Genomic DNA, 5,146 nt, shown 5'->3' with positions numbered 1-5,146 from the left:
GAATTCCTCCTGGTCTCCATTCCCCCTCTGAGTTCTCCTGCTCTCCTCTCCATGTTTGTAGTTTGACTCGGTCCTCTCCTCACTCATCTCTGGCCGTCGCTCTGTCATGATGTCCTCCTCAATCCTCCTTCTCCTTCTCTTCCCTCTCTGCTGCTGGAGCTGAACACAGTGCACTCTCACATTTGCGACGTTGAACTGATTTATGAAAAACAAACCGTCTCTTATTCATCACACTACCTTGTCTCTTCATTTGTCTCTCTGTTGCCTCTACTATCTACATTTTTCTCTCTTTCCCTCTCTTCTCCTCCCCCCTTTCTCCCTCTCTCTCTCTCTCTCTCTCTCTCTCTCTCTCTCTCTCTCTTTCTGTCTCTTCCTTAGCAGGTCAGGGAAGTTTGGTGAGTGATTGATGCCTGCCCAAGGGAGGAGACCACTGGTCCCACCCGCCCCACAAAGCGTTGGCGTTTGTTTCGTGACTGCATCAGCAGGGAGCGTCAGCATCAGCATCAGCATCAGCATCAGCATCAGCAGCAGCAGCAGCATCAGCAGCAGCAGCAGCAGCAGCAGCAGTGGCGTGCCGCTGTCAGGCATCTTCATTAGCCGCCCCACAGCCCTCGCGGCCCTTCCTCCATCCACACGCAGCCAGCTCGTCTGCAGCGTCACAGGCATCACGGTCAAGAGTGGCGACGGCACAGTGGACGGGGGAGGACTGCGGGTCCTCAGTGTCCAGGGCTGCTGCCACCCCCCGCTACACCCCCCCCCCCACACACACACACACACACACACACACACACACATACACACACCCCATCTCCTGCACCTGAGCTTCCTCAATCCCCTTGGGCTGTCCGCCGTGTGCGCTGTGCTCAGGATCAATGCCGGTCCTCCCTCCTCCTGTCCCCATCCATCTTGAGAGCACTCGCGGGCACACACACGCACTCAAGCACGCACGCACGCACGCACGCACGCAAGCACGCACGCACGCACGCACGCACGCACGCACGCACGCACGCACGGCCGCCTGTAATTGAGGGGAGCCGCGGGGGGTCTGCCGAGGGGCCGGCGTCGGCGGGGCCGGCGTCGGCGGAGAGCCGAGGGAGACGGGGGTCTTCTGGCATCATCCTCTCCCACTAATGTTCTCCATTATCAGGGGCTGTGCCATGGGATGGCAGCCTGACAAACAACCTCCCCAAATTAGGCAGAAGAGGAGAGGAGAGGAGGGGAGAGGAGAGGAGAGGAGGGGAGAGGAGAAGAGAGGGGTTGAATCAGGGGGGGAGGGTGGAGGATAGGGCTCAGGAGTGTTCGTCATCAGCACAATCAATCTTCCTCTTGGAAGGTGTTTTTTTTTATGGGGAGTGGGTGTCTAAACAGGCTGTGAGGATATGTATCTGTTTCTCTCCCACTCCTCAGCGCCTAACTCTGTTATTCTCATCTGCTGTTTATCCGGTGGAGTGCTCTCCACCCCCTCCTCTCCTATACTCAGGACCTGGTCATTAATGGCTTTCAATGGAGGTGTTTTCTGCTTTTATCTCTTTCTCCACAAGACCCGTATAGTTTCAGACGTGTTGCTCCCCGTCGTCAACACTTCCCCTATCTCGCAAACACTGCCGGGAGGGAGACATTACCCCCAAAAACAGTGCTCTGGACACAAAAGGCTAAGACACTCATCTACACTATCATGTCAGAGGCGTAAACCCCTGTTCGTTTGACATGGTCCAACAGTTTCTGAGGAAACATAACTTCAATACAACAGCACTCAAAGGTCATTCATGTTACACAAGACAGCAATGCTAAAAGAGGTGAGGGATGGATAGACACTGTAAATAGACAGAGAGAGAGAGAGAGGGAGAGAGAGAGGCAGGATAGTCCATCTCTGGCCTCTAATTACGTTTTATTCGAACATATTAATTAGCAATTTAACAGCATCAAGCGATGGAAATTTCATTTGCATGCTTGATGCTAATTTCGAAACCACAATTTAATTATAATTTGCCATAATACCAAATAAAGCTTCTTCCTCAGTTATATCCAAATCTCCTAACGGTCATCCACCTACCTTTACAGGAGCTAAACTGTATTATATAATTATATTTATAATACAGTTTACAATTCATATTTGTATTATAAATGTATATTAATATTTAAAATGTCTCCTTACATGAATAATAACATACCTAGTTTACAGTTTACGCACTCCTCTCTCAAATCATATATTCTAAACAGTCCAAAAAATATTTAAACGTAGCAGTGCAGCAGATTACATGTCATGTCAAAATCGTCCAAATTGTCCAAATGGTCTTTTCCTGCCAGGTATCAGGCCATGGAGTTTTGGACCATAGTGCAGCTTATTTATGACATGGAGTCAAGGACTGTTGAGGCGAGCAGTTCGATACCACAGATGGACAGAGATGAATGCATGCATGAGATATACAGCATGTGAGAGTATGATAAGAATTGCTGATGCGGCTGTATGTTTCAAATGAACAGGTAAACACCTAACAGGAGTCCACCAAGGCTGATCATCTTAAGTAAGACTGCGTCTAGTCAATAAAAAGGCCTAGTCGTCGATAGATAGGTGGAACAAGGAGAGCAAACAGTATGGTGAAAGATGAAGCAATTCACACAAACAGAGTAGCATCAATATTTAATATGAGGGTAAATTTGAAGATTATTTTAAATGTGTGTTTGTGTCTGGGAGAGACTAAAGTTTTTTTTTTCTTTTTGTAACTCACACTCATAAAATAAACTAACATTTGTGAGTGCCAGTGTATGTGGTCATCTGGCTACAGTTCTGAAGCAACATCGCCATCTGCTGGGCTGTTTTGCTCACTGAATTCCTATCACAGAGGTCTCACATCGACAGCAGGCACTTCTGCTCCTGTAGCATTAGATTTACAGCCTTAAACCAGGGACTCACCAGGTGGTAGTCAAGGCTCTGTGCCATTTGTAATGAATGATATTGATCAGTTACCGAAGGCAACCCTCCAGACCCATTGATATGCCAGACGTGTAGGCTATGTGCCTCCGTACCCTTGTTATTTCCTTGCATGGCTTCTGGACAGACTGAATTGTATGACATTATTTGGTTTATTTAGTCATTATTCGGTCTTCTCTGTCTGTGGGGAGAAACACACAAAAAGCAGAGGGAAGGGTTGTTGGTCAAGAGTAAAAATGGAGACAGCTTTAGACAGAAATCAGTGGAATACATAGCCTACTGTGTCTGCAATACATCGAACAAAAAGACTAATGAGATGATAATAATGGCAAATACAAAAGCTAAATGAGATATTGCCATTCGTGGTTGCTAAGAGCGGTCTAAGTAGGCCTACATTCATCCCATGGTCATAAAATGTACACTTTGTGGTCATAATATAAAATCATTCATAATTTAATTTGATTTAATATATAAAATCACTCAGACCATCTCTATCTGTAACAGTTTCTATTTTGACTGGTCATTTTCTGGAAAAAAATGCTTTAGTGTTGCGAAGTTCTGATTACTACCCCAAATCAGAAATGTCAACACGAATTCTGCATATATTTTGCTGCTAAATATAGGTTTGCGAGGTTATCACATAGTTGGCTATCATTTGCATTTTTCACAACGTTCAAACTTTTTCTGATTTGGGGTTGAAGAATAGACCTAGCTAACATTTCCTTATACACCCTTTCTCATTTTAGTGTTCTTTTTTTTATTTATCAAGGGATTTGGATAAATTATGACCATAGGCCTAGTAAGTTATAACTAGCTTACGACTTCCTTGACCACAGAGATAAAAGCTCTCACAACAGAAAAAACAAATGGAAATCCATTAGCAATGCAAATCTACAAAATGGTTGCTACAAAGAAGTTTTACTGAAATACACTAACAACCAAGTGGTCATATTCCTTACGGCAGGATGGCTGTGTTCCAATAATGATGTCTATGTTTTATGCAGGCTTTCAAAGAACTTATTCGCATAGACTATGATGATGATGATTATTATTATTATGCATTTTCAAACTGAATATGATCATTTAGGTTCAGGTCAGCTCTGTGGATAGGCTAACTCAAACTCTCATCGGAACAGCTGTGGACGGTCTGTGTAACGTCCTCGTGACTCACTAATCCTATAGGCCGTGCCTGTGTGAAATTGGTTAATCTCTGTATCTGAGTCACACAGTTGGGTCCGTTTCATTTATCTGAAACAACATGTTTATGACTTGGCCACTACAGCGACAAAAGCAGCCCAGTGGAGGAAACATGTCAGTTACAGACGTAACCACACAGATGATTCAGCCCCGGTGCGTAATGCGTCGAAGGCACGTTTCAAAGACGTCATCGCGGGAGATCCAGCCAAAGGACTGGACGGAGCAGCGGCGAATTCCTCGTAAGTGTCAATCAAATGTTGAGATAGTATTTTTTTTAAATGTATGTAGATTATAGACAATGTGTGTGTAAGACAACCAGTGGATATTGTGTACGTATTCTTAATTTTACACACAGTAGGCTAGGTTACAGGTGGCTGCTAAGAGTGTTCAGACAAGTTTTTCCCAAGTTGTGCCGGTCGGGGTGCCAGGGTATGTCGCGCTCCGCTAACTCTGCGGATATATGATGGGATACTAGCCATTATAGTGTATATTATCTTACACTATTGTTAGATATAAATCTTCTGATCCTCGATTTGTTTACCGTTGTCTAATGTAAACTTAGCCTACTAACTTGCAGCCTGAAACAGTCAGGCAACTCTTCACAATTCAGCAACACCCTTGTTGGGAGGAAGTGCATAGGCACTCACATCAATTGTACGGAAATGTACAAAAATGTCTGTCTTTATGAAATAATATCAACGTTATTGCCATAGTAGATTAACCATTTCGCATATGCATCGTTTAGTGTTGGCTTCAGCGGACCTATTGACTTAAGTGTTAATCTACTCTGCAAATATCAGATGCCATACTGTATATCACACTTCTGAAGCTCTCTGGTCCCCCTTTATGCAGTTTTTTTTAATATTATGCAATGTGGTCTGTGTAAGAACTTATCTCAAGCCGTTGAATACAGTTTCTCCCCGGTAGCCTATAGCCTGCTGTTGTGCATCCATTCCCGTGAAGAAGGGATGTCTGGGGTGAATCTGCTTGAGACTGTTGCGCTAATTTATCGTTCCT

The 5,146-nt window shown here is 44.7% G+C and overlaps 1 protein-coding gene across 2 annotated transcripts in view; it reads left to right on the top strand.

The window, feature by feature from the left end:
- The first annotated feature begins 4,309 nt into the window (after positions 1-4,309).
- tmcc1a (transmembrane and coiled-coil domain family 1a) overlaps positions 4,310-5,146 on the top strand; it is a 27,636-nt gene continuing 26,799 nt past the window's right edge. The window contains exon 1 of one of the 2 annotated variants that reach the window (XM_062531426.1): positions 4,310-4,368. The gene's annotated coding sequence lies outside the window, so the exon portion shown is untranslated. The remainder of the gene's footprint in view (positions 4,369-5,146) is intronic. The other variant, XM_062531430.1, reaches the window with a different exon arrangement.

The sequence above is a fragment of the Sardina pilchardus genome, chromosome 3 (genome assembly GCF_963854185.1).
Source record: "Sardina pilchardus chromosome 3, fSarPil1.1, whole genome shotgun sequence".
In the NCBI taxonomy this organism is placed as follows: Eukaryota; Metazoa; Chordata; class Actinopteri; order Clupeiformes; family Clupeidae; genus Sardina; species Sardina pilchardus.
This window is presented reverse-complemented; position numbering and strand designations above follow the sequence as displayed.